Genomic DNA, 16,674 nt, shown 5'->3' with positions numbered 1-16,674 from the left:
ACCCTTAGGCCCCATCCTCTCAGCACCCAAGCCCTCTGAACACCCTCAAGCCTCATCCTACTATCACCACCCCAGGCCTCTGAACACCCTCAGGCCTCCTCCTACTCTCAGCATCCCAGTCCTCTGAACACCCTCAGGCCTCCTCTTATTCACAGCACCACAGGACCCTGAACACCTTCATGCCCCCTCCTCCTCTCAGCTCCCCAGCCCCCTGAACAACCTCAGGCCCCATCCTCCCCTCAGCACCCCAGGCCCCTGAACACCTTCAGACCCCCTCTACCTCTGGAGCCCCCCAGGTGTCCCTGCAAGACTCCAGGCCACCTCCTCTGGAGACACCCTGATGTCCCTGCAGTACCCACTCCTCCTGCTTCCTGTCCTGCACAGCTGAGTCCCTGGTGGCCATTTGACTCCAGGTCCAGGGCTTCCTGCCCATAGAGCCACTGAGGCCCCCACGAGCCAGGGCCAGGCCAGCGCCAGACGAACGTGTTCAATCTCAGCTGACTCAGTACAGACTGGCAGTCCCGTTGTACTCCAGACCTCAGGGACACAGTTTGGGGCCTCTGGGCACCACTGTCACTTGGGGCCTGGTCCAGTGGGCAGGTGGCCATGAGGGCTGCCAGCTGCAGGGCAGCTGCACTGCCAGCAGGGGACACCAGGTGGCGCAGCTGCAGTGCAAACCTTCCCAGGATGGGCTATGGTGGGGCCGCAAGTGTCCACCCCAGGTTTATTCTGGGCCTCCAGACCCCTAGATGTACATGCCCCAGGTTTCCCCCCACCCAAGGTGTCCCCCACCCACGATGCCCACAGACGTCCGGTCCCAGGCCCCCAGGTCTCTCCCCGCCCCTGGTGTCCCCGCCCCTGGCCTCCAGGTTTTCCCCCACCTCAGGTGCCCACGTACTGCCCCCAGATGTCTGGTTCCTGGCGCCCAGGTCTCTCCCCATCCAGGTGTCCATGCCTCGGGCCCCCATCTTTCCCCCACCCCAAGTGTCCCCTGTCCACCCCAGATGTCAGGTCCCAGGCCCCCAGGAATCTCCGCAACAGGTGTCCCCGCCCGGGACCCCAGGTATCCCCCAACTCCAGGTGCCCTCCACGCGCCCCCAGATGACCTGTCCCCGGCTCCCAGGAATCCCTGCCCCAGGTGTCCCTACCTGGGGCCCCCAGGTGTCTCCCCACCCCATGTGTCCCTGCCCCGGGGCTCCCAGGTGTCCCTAACCAGTCACCTAGGTGTCCTGGTTCTGCCCCCAGAAGGTACCGTCCCCAGGACCCCAAAAGTCCCCCGCCCTCATCACTCCTGGCCACCATGTCCCCACTGCTACCCATCTGTGATGTGGCCCCCAAGGACACAGCACAGCCAGGACACCAAGCCCACCATGAGGAAGACTTTTTAATCCCAATTTCCTAAGGGTCCTTCTGAATCTGGGCACAATGCTATCAAAACTGGATGGGGGAGAAGGGTTCACCAGGACCACGGCCTCAGAGCACCTCAAACCAACAGCCACCATCTTGCAGTCACCAAATACACAACCCCCAAACCCATAGCCCCCCAACCCACAACCCCCAAACCAACAGCCACCCAAACCCACAGGCCTCCAAACCACAACACTCAACCCACATCCCCCCACCAACAGAGCCCCAAACCACAACACACAACCCCACAGCTCCCCAAACACACAGGACACAAACACATAGCCCCCAAATCCATGGCCCCCAAACACACAGCCCCCCAACGCACAACCCCCACCCCCAACCCACAGCCCACCAACAGCTCCCCAACCCACAACACCCAAAACCACAGCCCCCCAATCCACAGGCCCCAAACCACAGCCCCCAAGACCACAGACCCCAAACCCACAACAACCAAACCCACAGAACTCAAACCCACAGCCCCCTAAACGACAGCCCCCCAATCCACAATCCCAAACACACACCCCCAAACCCACAACCCACAACCCCCAAAGCCACAAACCCCAAAGCCACAAACACAAAACCCAAAACCCACAGCCCCACAACCCACAACACCCAAACCCACAGTCCCCCAAAACCAAGACCCTCAAACACGCAAACCCCCAATCCACAGCCCCACAAATCCACAGCCCCTCAAACATACAGGCCCCCAAACCCACAGCCCCTAAAAAGCACAGCCCCCAAACCCACAGGCCACAAACCCAAAGTCCCAACCCCAGAGGCCACTAAACCCACAACCCCCCAACACACGGCCCCCAAATCCAAAGCTTCCTAAACCCACAGCCCCCCAACCCACAGCCACTAAAAACCACAGGCCACAAACCCCAGCCCCCCAAACACACAGGACCCCAAACCCATAGAGCCACAGTCCACAGCCCCCAAAAACAACAGACCCACAAACCCACAGCCACCCAAACCCACAGCCCCTAAACACCACAGCCCACAAACCCACAGCCCCAAACCCACAGCACCAAAACCCACAGCCCCCCAATTCACAGCTCCCCAAACCAACAGGTCCAAAACACACAGCCCCTAAATCCCACAGCCCCCCATACCCACAGACCCAAAAATCTACAGCCCCCCAAACCCACAACACCAAACCCATAGCCCCCCAATCCATAGCTCTCACCCCACAGCCACCAAACCTGTTCCCCCAACTCACAGTTCCCCAGACCCACACAGCACTGAGACACTCACAACCCCACTATCACAACTCACAAACCTCACAGGCCGCAGACCCTCACAGCACTCAGACCATCACAGCCCCCTACTTACAACCTGCAGATTCACAGCACCCAGACCCTCTCAGCCCACAAGACCCTCTCAGCCCCGAGACACTCTCAGCCCCCAGACCCTCATAGCCCCCAGACCCTCTCAGCCCCCAAGACCCTCATAGCTCCCAGACCCTCACAGCCCCCACTCTCAGGCCCCAGACCCTCACAGTCCGCAGACCCTCATAGTGCCAAGACCCTCATAGCCCCCAGACCCTCTCAGCCCCCAAGACCCTCATGGCCCCCAACTCACAGCCCCCAGACCCTCACAGCTTCCAAGACCCCCAGGACCCCTGACTCTCTTAGCCACCATCTGACCACAGGCCCCTCCCCCAGGATCCCACTCACCATGTTGATCTCTGACACCATGTTGATACTGGATATGTTGATGTTCATGCCTACAGCCACGGGGCGGGAGGGCTATGGGGCAGCAGTGACCACAGGCCTGAGTGTGAGGGACCAGCACAAGCCAGCTTTCACTTACAGCCACCGCTTCTCCACACCAGGGGCCTCCCTACTGGACGCTGCAGTGGACAGGACCCTCCCCACTGGACACTGAGGTGGACAGGAATTCCCACTGGATGCTGCAATGGATAGGACCCTCCCCATTGGACAGAGAGGTGGACAGGAACTCCCACTGGATTCTGGGGTGGACAGGAACTCCCCACTGGATGCTGCAGTGGACAAGAAGTCCGCAATGGGCCCCAAAGTGGACAGGGCCCTCTCTATTGGAAGCTTAGTATACAGCACCCTGCCCACTGGGAACTGGAGTGGACACAGCACTTCTCCAGACCACAGGACACAGGTTTGTCTCAGGCAACACTGGGACTACCAGGTGCGCTTCCACCTTGTTCTGGACTGGACACTGCACACAGGTCACTAAGACATGAGCCTCAGGCTGGAAGTGCGCTGGGCAGGCAGCACCCAGGAACTTGGGGTATTTCAGGGAGCAGGGCGCAGTCAGCCACCAGGGACCCAGTGCAGCACAGTGCTGGAGGTGGCGTTCACAGCCCGGATCCTGTAGGACACTCACAGGGCTGGACACCATTCACTCTCACCTGCACTGTCACCCCCTCTCCCTGCACCCCTCACCTGCACCCCACCTCCTACCCCCGGCATCCCCTCACCTGCATCCCGTCTCCTACCCCCTGCACCCCTCACCTGCACTCCACCTCCTTCCCGCTGCAACCCCTCACCTGTACTCCCACCTCTTACCTCCTCCACAACCTCACCTGCACCCTCACCTCCTACCCCCTGCACCCCCTCACCTGCACCCTCAATTCCTACCCTCTGCATCCCTCACCTGTACCCCACCTCCACCCCCTGCATCCCGCACCTGCACCCTCACCTCCTACCCGCTACACCCCTCATCGGCATCCAACCTCCTACCCCATGCACCCAGTCACCTGCACCCCCACCTCCTACCCACTGCACCCCCTCACCTGCACCCAAAGTCCTACCCCCTGCACCCCTCACCTATACCCCACCTCCTCACCCCTAACCCTCACCTCCTATCCCCTTCACGCCTCACCTGTACCTCCTCACCTGCACCCCACCTCCTACCCCCTAAACCCTCTCACCTGCACCCCCACCTCCTACCCCATGCACCCCCTCACCTGCACCCAATCAGCTGCACCCCCTCACCTACAGCCCCATGTTCTCACCCCCTCATACCTGCAGCTCCTCACCTCCATGCCCTCACCTCCCATGCACCCCCCACTTCAGCAACCCTCAACTCCCAGGCACCTGGCACCCTGTACACCCAGCAACCTCACCTCCAAAGTCTGGCCTCAGGAAGATGTCATAGGCTTTCAGCAGCTGGTCCAATTTCTCCTTCACCAGGGAGGTGTTACTGGGGTTGCTGACACTGCGGGGAGGGGAACCTCAGTGCCTGGTGGGTGCTGCTCAGTCCCGCCCCCCCCCCCCCGCCCTATGGGTCAGTTCCCGGAGGGGGTCCCAGCCTGACCAGGGGGCAGACCTCTGGGTCCCAGCCTGACCGGAGGGCCCAGATCTTGGGGACCCAGCCTGACCGAGGGGCTGTTCTAGGGTCCCAGCCCGCTGGATGGGGCAGATCTCGGGGTCCCAACCTGACCGGAGGGCCCAGATCTTGGGGACCCAGCCTGACCGAGGGGCTGTTCTAGGGTCCCCCGCGGGTGGGGGCAGATCCGGGGACCCCACCTGGTCTGGGGTACAGATGGAGTGGTCCTGGCCCTATGGGGGTCCCATTCTCGGGGTCCCGCCAGCTGCTGGGGTGCAGTTCCCCCCAGGACAGCCCTGTGACCCCTGCCCGGCTTGCAGGATAAGAACCTCTGCGTGCACACAAAGGCCAGCAGCACCGGAAGGGCCAGAGCCTGCAGCCCCTAGGTCCAGTGCCCCCCATCCTGTGGCTAAGGGGAGCGCAGCCACACAGGTGAATGGTGGTGGTGCATGTACAGGTGCTCCAGTGGGGGCAGGGAGGGGCTGGGCAGGGCAGAGCACCCCATCACCCTCTAGGCGGAGCATCCCAAGGAGCACCCTGTGGAAAGCCCCAGAGGAGCATCATACCTGAGCACACATAGAAGCCTGCCTGAGCACCCAGAGAGCACCCTGCTTGAGCAACCAGAGGAGCACCCTGCCTGAACACCTCAGAGGAGCACCCTGCCTGAGCACCCAGATGAGCACTTGGATGAGAATTCCAGATGAGCACCCCAAGCTGAGCACTCAGGCTGAGCACCCTGGCTGAGCACCCCAGAAGAGAGTCCCAGGGTGTGGTGCTTGGTGAGTGCTCAGGGCGCTGTGGGGTACAGGCAGGCTCCTGATGGAGGGCAGGGGCCTCTGTGCACTCAGCCAGATAAACTTAGCAAACTGGAATTGGGTTAGCTTCCAGGACAGGGGACTGGAGACAGGGGACTGGGGACTGAGGACTAGGACTGGGGACAACGACTGGGACTGGGGACAGGGGAAAGGGATTGGGGACTGGGGGACTGGGGACAGGGACTGGGGACAGGGGACAGGGGACTGTGACTGAGAACAGGGGACTTGGGACAGGGACAAGGGACTGGGGACAGGGGGCTGAGGATAGGGGACTGAAGACAGGGACTGGGGACAGGGGACTGGGACTGGAGAAAGAGGGCTGAGGAAAGGGCAATGCCCTGAACATCCTCAGGCCCCCTCCTCCTCTAAGCAGCCCAGGACTATGAACACCCTCAGGACACTTCCTCCTCTCAGCACCCCAGGCCGCTGAACACCCTCAGGCCCCCTCCATTCAGCACCCAAGGCCTCTGAACACCCTCAGGCCCCCTCCTCCTCTCAGCACCCCAGGCCCCTGAACACCCTAAGGCCCCCTCCTCCTCTCAGCACCTCAGGTTCCAGAACAGCCTAAGGACCCTGCTCCTCTCAGCACCCCAGGGCGCTGAACACACTCAGGCCCCTACCTCCTCTCAGCACCACAGGCCCCTGAACACCCTCAGGCCCCCTCCTCCTCTGGAGCCCCCCAGGTGTCCCTGCAGCACCCACTCCTCCTGATTCCTGTCCTGCACAGCTGAGTCCCTGCTGGTCATTTGACTGCAGGTCCAGGGCTTCCTGCCCATAGAGCCACTGAGACCCCCACAAGCCAGGGCCAGGCCATTGCTGGATGCACGTGTTTACTCTCAGCAGATTCAGTACACACTGGGAGTCCCGTTGTACTCCAGACCTCGGGGACACGGTATGGGGCCTCTGGGCACCACTGTCACTTGTGGCCAGGTCCAGAGGGCGGGCAGCTATGAGGGCTACCAGCTTCAGGGTGGCTGCATTGCATGCAGAGGCCACCACGTGATGCTGCTGCAGCACAAATCTTCCCAGGCTGGGCTCTGGTGGAGCCGCAAGTGTCCACCACCAAGGTTTATTCTGGGCTTCCAGACCCCTAGATGTCCCTGCATTCAGCTGTCCCCCAAGGTGTTCCCTACTGCAGGTTTCCCTGACCCCCAGGCCCAGCTTCCCAGCCTCCTGCCAGGAGCCTCAGCGGCCCTCAGGAATCACTGTCCCATGTGTCCCCCCCATCACAACCCCCCCTACAAACAACCTGCAGATTCACAGCCCCAGATCCTCTCAGCCCACAGGCCCTCACAGACCCGAGAACCTCTCAGCACCCAGACCCTCAGATCCACCAGACCCTCTGAGCCTCCAAGACCCACATAGCCCCCAGACGCTCTCAGCCCCAAGATCCTCATAGCGCGCAGCACCTCTCAGCCCCAGACGCTCTAACCCCAAACTCTCATAGCCCCCAAACCCTCTCAACTTCCAGACCCTCTCAGACCCCAGACCCTCACAGCCCCCACCTTAACAACCCCCAAGACCCTCAAGCCCCAAGTCCCTAACAGCCCACAAGACCCTCATAGCCCCTAAGATCCTCACAGCCCCCAGACCCTCTCAGCCCAGAGAAAATTACAGCACCCAAGACCCTCACAGCCCCCAGAACCTCTCAGCCCACAGAAAATCACAGCACCTAAGACCCTCATAGCCCCCAAGACCCTCAGAGACCCCAGACCCTCTCAGCCCCCAGACCATCTTAGCCCCCAAGACACTCATGGCCCCCAACTCAAAGCACCCAGACCCTAAGGCTTCCAAGACCCCCATAGCGCCCATGCCCTCACAGTCCACAGACCCTCACAGCCCTCAGACCCTCACAGGCCCCAGGCACTCTCAGGCCCCAGACCCTCAGAGCCCCCAGACCCCCAGAGTCCCCAGACCCTCACAGCACTCAAACCATCTCAGCCCACAAGCCCTCACAGCCCCCAGACCCTCACAATATGCCAGACCCTAACAGCCCCCAGGACTACTCAGCCACCAGACCTGTACAGCCCCCAGACCCCCATAGCCCCCAGGCCCTCACAGCCCCCAGACCCTCTCAGCCCACAGGCCCTCTCAGCCCCCAGAGTCTCACAGACCAGACCATCACAGACCCCAGGCCCTCTGAGCCCTCAGACCCTCCCAGCCCCCAGACCCTGTCAGCTCCCAACCCTCACAGCCCCCAGACCCTCACATTCCTCAGACCCTCACAGCCCCCAGACCCTCTCAGCCCCCAAGACCTTCTCATCTGGAGTTCTCTTTTCTGTGCAGTGCAATGTTGTGGTCCAGTTTCTTCTGCAGGTTTCATCCCAATTTCCCCAACACCATTTGTTGACTTGCTCTCTACAAGAAACCCAGCTGAGCTTCTAAGACAAAACAGCACCAAGTCAAAGGTAGAAAGCTGCTCCCACTATCAGAAGGTGACTTTAAAAAGGGAAGGAACAACTTGGGCATTGCATGATGATTAGGGACCCATAATAACATGAAGGGGTTACATGGATTACCCTGTCTATGAAACAAATAAGGAGCAGCACAGACATATGAAACAAGTATTCATAAGACGAGTCACATTAACAACCATACAATTAAGAGTAGATTTCAATACACAATGGGATAGAGTGAATGCCCCCCTATCTATCAGATGTGCAAATGTGCCCAATAAAAAGTGGAACATTCCTACCATTGGTTGGGGGAGGGATAGTTAATGGAACACCATCACCTGAGCTGACATTAGAAAAACACTTTCCACCAATCACAGGGCACTGGGACAGTCCACATTTGGATGGGGGGGGTAAGAAAAGCTGTCCCTCAAGCACCCAGTATAGGTTGGGGTTGCTGCAGGGGGATGGGACATGCTTCTTTCAGAGGGCCTGTCACCCCACAGGCTAGCACCCAGACGGTCCGTGTAGTCCAAGAATGTCTCTGTTGGGATGACCTCCCCCAGGCGCCCACCCCCACTAGAAATGGGCTGCCCTGGCCAACAGCTTCCACTGGTCTCCTGGCAACAGGTCAAGCAGTTGGCATCTCTGATTCTGAGCTGACCTCTGAGCAAGAGATTACTGTCTCCAGGTCTGATCCATATGCGGTGAACTGCTCCCTCCTGCCCTTTATTCAGAAACTGAGGACTTGTCCTGCGATCAACAGCACCTATATCAGGTGGACAGGAACACTAAGGGGCGGGGGAGGCGAGGGGAGGGGTGGGGTCAGGGTGGGGGTTGGCCTCTCTGGGCCACATTTGGGTCCCGCCCCTTACACACACACACACAGGCACACGCACACGCACTCACACACACACACACACACACACACACACACACACACACACACACACCTGTGCGGAGATATTACCACTGGAATATTCAAATCCTACTCCAGCTCAGTGTCCAAGCAATCCAAGGTTCCTTCTGGGGTGTGTCCTCCCCAATTACCCATCATGGAACAGGGTGACATGTCTGGGACCTCTGGGCAGAAGAGGAGCAGAGGCACAAGACCTAATACTAGAGCCTCCAAAAGAAGCCATGCCTCCTCTGACAGCTCAGAGGTCCAGCAGGTCACTGCGGGCAGGGCTGCACCAAGAGGCGCACAGGGGTCCTCAACCAAAGCTCCTAGGAAGGGAGCCCAGAAGAGGAGCCATCCCTCCTCTGCTGCTGCCCTGGCTGCTGGTGATGCCAACACTGTAGCCCCCTCCAAAGGGACAGCAGACATCACTGTGCCCAGTGGGGGGAGTGACTCGGACAGCCTGAGACACGCTCACTCCAAGCAGGAGACTGTGTCCCAGGGTCCCTCAGCCACTGTCTTGTCCTCCTCTGGCGCCCTGGGTGCAATGGGCTCCAAAGCCCCCGGCTCTGGCTCTGAGACTGACCCAGCACAGATACGGCAGACCCCCACAGCCAGGAATACTGTCCCTAGATTTGTCATATACATGGCAGAGGTCTACCCTGGCAGGGCCAAGGCTGTGGGAAGGACAGCTCCCACCGCAGTGTCCAGAGATGACCCCAGCAAAAGCAACAGGGGTGATGGGGGCACTGCCAAGAGCAACCCTCAGGTCCCAAGCCAAGATCCTTGCAGCACACAGGGGAGCCAGGGCACAGTTCAGGTATCCCCCATGCAGGTGCTCCCTGGGGGCCACACAGGGAAGGATGCCAGGACCCCCACCTCTGCCAGTGGTCCCTCCAGTGGAGCACACTTCAGCACAGTAGCAGATGGGGTGCCCTCCTCCACGGCAGGCATTGCTCCCCACGACTCCACTGCACCCCCAGTGACTCAGAGCTCCTGCTCTACACTACCCATGGTGAGGGCACAAACAAACAGCCAGCCCCCGTCTACAACTGCCCAGGTTGATGGCAATGCTGGCACTGCCACTTATGCAAGGGCAACAGGTATCACCACCCTGCCCAGTGGAGGGACTCACACAGGCACTCTGAGCCATGATCTTTCCAAACAGGGAACTGCGACCCAGGGTCCCTCAGCCACTGCCTTGTCCTCCTCTGGGGCCCTGGGTGCAATGGACTCGAAAGCCCCCACTTCTGAGACTGACCCAACACAGATGCAGCAGACCCCCACAGCCAGGAGTACTGTCCCTAGATTTGTCATCTACATGGCAGAGGTCTACCCAGGCAGGCCCAAGGCCATAGGAGGGACTGCTCCCACCACAGTGTCCAGAGCAGACCCCAGCAAAAGCAACAGCAACAGGGGTGATGGGGGCACTGCCATGAGCACCCCTCAGGTCCCAAAGCAAGATCCTTCCAGCACACAGGGAAGCCAGGGCACAGTCCAGTCATCCCCTGTGCAGGTGCTCCCTGGGGGCCACTCAGGAAAGGATTCCAGGACCCCTACCTCTGCCAGTGGTCCCTCCAGTGGAGCACCCTCCAGCACAAGAGCAGACGGGGGGCCCTCCTCCATGGTGACCCCAGGTAATTGGGGCTCCTGCACTACATTGCCCACCGTGGGGGCCAAAACCAACAGCCATTCCACATCTGCTGTTGTGCAGGCTGCAGCCCCCTCAGGCATTCCCACCACTTCTGCAGGGACAAGAGATAGCAGCCTACACAATGCTGGAGACAGGAGAGTGGGTGCTATCACCATGCAGCAGACACTGAGCCTGGGGGACTCGACCAACATGGGGAGTGTGGGCCAGGGTAACTCAACCACTGCCCTGTCCTCCTCTGGATCCCTGGGTGGGAAAGAACACAGGGCCTGCAAATATCACAGGAAAAGAAAGTCCACCACTGCACCATCTGAAGTTGGCATGCCCGGTGCTGGCACCACAGACACCAGTGACTTGGAATCACCTAACTGTAATTTGAAGGCTCTGAGGCTTACCCATGCCAGCATTCCGGGGACTGTGGCCCAGGGTTCAATGACTACTGCTCTGTCCTCCTCTGGGAACCAGGGTGGGAAAGACCACAGAGTGCGCAGAACAGTCAAGAACAGGAAATCTACCACTGCACCATCTGGAGTCACTCCTTCTGGTGGTCTGGGAGCAGGTCCCTCTATTAGTGTCAACCTGTCTGGAGGCACAGCTCACACAAGCATTCCTGGTGCTGACAACAGAGCCACCAGAGACATAAAGCCAGCTATAAGGAAGCTGCAGGCTCTGAACCTTAATCATGCCAGCACTGCAGGGACTGTGACCCATGGTAACTCAGCCTCTGCCCTGTCCTCCTCAGGGGCCCTGCATGGGAAAGAACACAGGGCCTGCAGGGAGGACAGGAAAAGGAAATCTGCCACTGCACCATCTAGAGTCACTCCTCCTGGTGCTCTGGGAGCAGGTCCCTTGAATATTTTCAATCTGTCTGGAGGGGCAGCTCACTCAAGCCTTCCTGACTCTGGCACCAGAGTCTCCAGTGACTTGGTTTCAACTATAAGTAAGATGCAGGCTCTGAGCCTAACCCATCCGAGCATTCCTGGGATTGTGGCCCAGGGTCACTCTGCCACTGCCCTGTCCAAACCTGGGGTCTCTATGAGGAAGGGCCTCAGAGCTTCAAGTTCTGACTGCAGACCCAGGAAGACCAACACAACCCCAACTGGGGTCCCCGCCTTTCCTGCCCCTTCATCTGCAGGTCTCCCTGCAAGTGCTGCAACCCCTCCAAAGACCACTCCCACAGTCAAGTCCAGAGCTGGGAGCCGTGATGACTATGAAATCCACACCCTCATCACTGGCCTGGCGGCTCTGCACATTTAGCTGACATGTCTTGGGATGATTTTATTTTATTGTATTTTTATCTGATAGACTTAAACTCAGAGAAGAGAGGGAATTAGATAAGAAAGAAAAAACCTGCTGTACCTGTTTCACAGATTTTGAAGCTTCTCCCTGCAGGTGGGGAGCAGGAGCTGGAACTCAGATCCACACACACTGTCATGTGGCAATGTGTAGTTAACCAGGGGGACAGCCACCAACATTGTTTGATTTTTGTTCTTCATTTAAATTTATTTTTCAATTTTTCTTTTTTCATTTGGTTTTTTTCATTATTTTACTTAGTTATTACTATATCTATTTTTAACTTACTAGATTAAAGCATATTTTATTTTTTATTCTGTCTACTATTAGTTTATTGTATGAACTTTTTATTTCAGTACTTCTGGGTCATTGCTGGAACTTGGTTCCTTAACAATGCTACACATTGCTCCTGCTAGTAGTCTTATTTTCTGCTCTCCATTTTTTGTTGCATGTATGTAATAAAAGTATTGATATAGATAATAGTCAACAGAAGCCTGTAGGGGCTTGGCATCCACTTGCATGTTACGCTTTAATTTCTTGCCACCAGGCTTGATGCCTGCACAGTGACACCAGCCCCCATTATCCTGGTGGCCCTATTTATATATTTTTTCCTGGAATAGCAACTTTGAAGGCAGGAGGAGATAGATAGGGAGAGAGACACCAGCAGCTTCCCCCCGGGGTGTGGACCAGGGTGCAACATCTGGTCTTGAACACAGTGACCTGTAGAGCAGCGGACTTGCAGGGCAGTGTGGCCAGCAGCTGGGGCTCTGGTGGGACTCAGGTGCAGGGCTGATGCTAGTTGTACCCTGTGACTGTGGCCAGTCTGCCTCCCCACCACCAGGAGCATCATCTGCAGCATGAGACACACCAGATTAGAGTGACCTGGAGACCCTCAGAAAAGACCTGCTCAGTAAGTGTCTAGGGGATGTTCCTCTGATCCCTCAATTCTGAGTGAGAGGAGGCCCATGTACAGTGTGAATCTCAAACCAAACAAATACAGCCTACATGCAGGACAGTTCAGCCTTACACATACTCATTTTAGCGATTACTGGTGGAGAGATCAGACTAAGTCTGCCTTAGCAGTTTTAGTGTGGTAGCACTAATGAGCAAGTTTCAGAAGTCCAGAAACACTCACAGATACACAGTGTTTTCCTGGAGACCCTGGGCGACTTCTACAGGGCACTTGGCTGATGAGCATCCTGGGCAGAGTCCAGGAGGGCTGTTCTCTGGGCAGCACACAGCTGAAAGGGTGGATCCTGACTCACAAGTAGCTTTCACACAGACTCTTGAGTTTTATTTTAACTCAGGTATTGATTCTCACAACACAGCAATCCTCCAGTCTCCCCATTAGTACACACTCACTCAGCTCTTCTTCGGATCCAGGACCTACTCTGGTCCTGGAACCTACACAGGGAGTACAATCAAGAGTCCTTGGTAGAGAGATAAGAGATTGAGAGACAGAGAGCAAGAGATATAAATAGAGAGAGACGAGATATACGAAGCACACTTAAGAAGAGAGTACTAGCAAAGATGTACAGCTTCTGGTCACCATTCAAACTTCTCCCAAAGTGTAGATGGTCAAGGCTTCCCATTGAGAAGGGATGGATATGTGTTCAACTAAGAGCCTCTCTGGATTTGCCTTTGTACTCTTATTACACATTCAGTTAAATGAATGCATTTATATCACTTCCTAACACTGAAAAGATTGCTGTGATGTGCAGGTTCCTCTTCTTCTCTTATATATGACAGCATATGGGACTGCAGCCCAGGAGGTGGAGACTTGGCTGGAGTTGGACCAAAAAGTAAGTGCTCCCAAGTTCAATCCTTGACACCACATGTGCCAGAGGGATCGTCTGTGCAGGTCTCTCTCCATCACATTAGACAAGTAATAAATCTTTGAAGATGTCTATCAGCTATTAAATAATTTAAATCTCTTTTATGCTTTTCTAATATTTCCTTCATACCTTCCCTAGTGACACACTGCTACTGCCCCCTACTAGATGGGTTGATTCTGGTGCCTATAGTGAAATAATTCTGCATGCAAACTACATTGAGTCTCCTGTTTGCTGGGCCTGTGAACACACCAGCAGGTCAGGGTCCAGGGTAACAGGGGCTGAAGGGCACCTGTCAGTAGGACCAGTGACTTCCAAGAGAGCAGGCATTGTTGGACAGGTAAGAAGAGCAGAGAGGAGCTGCCACAGGGATGTGGAGACAGAAGTGGACACCTGGCTCTGGTAGAGTGAGTTCTTCACACTGAAAAGGGACCAGTGGAATTTCCCCCACAGAGAAATAGCCTACAGTGCAGGAAGGCCACATATTCTGTGAGGGCTCAGCTCCTGCACCCCTCTGAGCACCTCAAGAGGCCCCTTTTCTCTGCCTTCATCATGTGGGAGGGTGCCTTGAGCAATGCAGACTAAGAGTTCCCAGAGGATAAGCTGTGGGCTCACTGCTGAGTGTGACAAGTCACCCAGGGCAAAAGGCAATGTTCTCACAACCTCAGCCAGTTGTACCATTTTTTGGAACAAAAACATAGAGGTTATGAGCACTGATCTGGTAAACATGCCCATGGCTTTCCTCAATCCCAGGTGAGAAGGGGGTTATGCAGTGAGACAGAAGCAGGTGGGAGAGAGGCCTCCCCACAGCTGTGAGGTCACCAACATCCTGGTTCCCTTCAGCACGAGCAAAAGTCAGCATGACAGGAAATTGGACAATTCCAACAGGAAGGTAACTATGGCATTTTGTGATCTTTTTGGTCTCTAAAGAATTAAAATTGACATAAGCACAATGCACTTAAAATTAGCCCCAACAAAGGTCCCTCATTCCACTCAAATTAAATACCGGTGGGAAACACTGCACTGCCAGGTACTAAGTCACCCTTAATGGAAGCTCCTATAACAGCCTGGACAGCCTGAGTGACTCCATAGAGAGCTTGGCCAGTGAGGATGCTGGGCAGAGACAAGGAGGGCTGCAACCTCTGTAGAATATGCCTAGGGTGTTGGATACATGATTCATTCAGGAACAGGCTTTACACAAACTCATGAATTGTCATCTTTACTAAGGTCCAGCTACCCACTCTACCCCCTTCTCCTTCACAACACAGCCAACAACCTTTCTGCATATCAGCGAGCACACATACAAGCCTTCCTAAGAGAAAAGGACTCCTATGATGCTGGGGTCTCATCCTAGGAAGAGTAAAGAGGGCCTGCCACTGAGAGAAAGACAGAGAGAGACAGAGACAGAGAGAAACAGAGATGACCTAATGCCAGAAAGGGATGAATAAACTAGGAGCAGATTGTACACCTTCAGGCTGTCCAACACACCAGTGTAGACAGTTAAACCTTCCTAGCTGGTGAAGGAAGGGTCTGCATTCATCTGAGAGCATGAGAAAAACCTCTGGATTTATACTTCTTCTATCACACATTGAGTGAAATACACAACTTTATGTCATTTCATAGCTCTGGCAGGATTGTGATATTCAGGTCACTCTTTCTCTCTTATAAATGACAGCATATGGAAACTGGAGGCCAGGAAGTGGAGTCCTGCATGGAGTTGAAGAAAACAGGAAGTGCTCCCAAATTCAATGCTTGACATCACATGTGCCAGAGCAGTGGCCTGGGCTGATTTCTCTCCCTCATACGTAAGACAAATTATACATCTTTGAAAATGTGTGGAAGGAACTTAGGAATTCAAATCTCATTCACGTTTTTACTATTTCCTTCCTAATATCACTGGTGACACACCCAGGGCCTCTGGCCGTACCAGCAGGCAGGACAGTAGGAAAATGGGCTTTAGGGCACTTGACAGCAGGGTCAGTGGCATTGGCGGGAGGGTCACTAGGACAACAGGCAGTGGAAGGCAGGCCACAGGAGCAGATACCAGCTTGGAAAGAGACCTGAAGAGAGAAGCGAACCCCCGACTCTGATAGAGTGAGTTCTTCCTACTAACAGGGGACCAGAGAACCTTCCCCAACAGAGAAAGAGCTGGCACTGCAAGGTGAAAACCTGGGTGCTGTGGGGTTCAGCCCCTGCTCCCCCCTGAGTGAATAAAGAGGCTCTGTACACCCTGCCTTCTCCAAGAGGGGCTGTGTGCAGGGAGGTACAGGCAGGGAGCAGCTGAGGAGCAAGTGCAGTGAGGAGCTCCCAGGCCCCTGCAGTCTACCTTCATCATGTGGGAGGGAGCTTAGAGCTGCACTCAATAGGAACACCAGAGTATGAGCTGTGGGCCCAGTGCTGAGTGTGGTGTGCCACCAGGGATCCAACCAATAGTGCCCACAGTACTCAGCCCATGGTGCTTCTTCTAGGGAAAGAACCTTATGTGAGGATCAAGCCTGATATTGTAAACACACCTATGAATGTCTTCCATCCCAGGTGACAAACATAAGCAGTAAGGTTGCAACTGCAGGGGTGATAGAGGTTTCCCCACAGCTCTGGTGTCAACAGCTTTCAGATGTGCTTGACCACAGCCAGGGCATCAGAAAGAAATAAAGATTGGACAATGCCAACAGGAAGGTACCTAACTATTGCGCCTCATAATTTTTCTAATTTATTAACTCTATGCACATAGAGATTTCTGGAAATAGCCAGGAAAGGGGTCCTTAGCTCTGCTCAAGTTTGTTTTCAGTGAGTGTTGCCTTCACACAGACTACTGAGTTGTCTTCTCTGCTCAGATGCAGTCACCCTCTCACTCTCTGTCTCCTCCTACTCCACAACATGGCCACCCCCATCTCTCCCTGTCAGAACACACAGCAGCCATTCCCCAGAGCAGAGCGAAGGATTCATCTGGTCCTGGTGTAACCTGATGAAGAGACAAGGAGTGCCTGCCTCATGGAAACAGAGAGAGGACAGAAAGACAGACACTGCGATGAAGAGACTAAAAACAAAGTTGTTCAGCTTCTGGACCGAAGAACAACAG

The 16,674-nt window shown here is 55.9% G+C and overlaps 1 long non-coding RNA gene across 2 annotated transcripts in view; it reads right to left on the bottom strand.

Annotated features, from left to right (window-relative positions):
* The window catches only part of LOC132540455 (uncharacterized), a 251,821-nt gene extending 235,644 nt beyond the window's left edge, over positions 1–16,177 (bottom strand). Inside the window, exon 1 of one of the 2 annotated variants that reach the window (XR_009551636.1) lies at positions 16,109–16,177. This is a non-coding gene — a long non-coding RNA (uncharacterized LOC132540455). Of the gene's footprint in view, positions 1–14,637; positions 14,747–16,108 lie in introns of those variants that run through there. The other variant, XR_009551635.1, reaches the window with a different exon arrangement.
* Positions 16,178–16,674: the final 497 nt, after the last annotated feature.

Source organism: Erinaceus europaeus, chromosome 9, assembly GCF_950295315.1.
Source record: "Erinaceus europaeus chromosome 9, mEriEur2.1, whole genome shotgun sequence".
Taxonomy (NCBI): domain Eukaryota; kingdom Metazoa; phylum Chordata; class Mammalia; order Eulipotyphla; family Erinaceidae; genus Erinaceus; species Erinaceus europaeus.
This window is presented reverse-complemented; position numbering and strand designations above follow the sequence as displayed.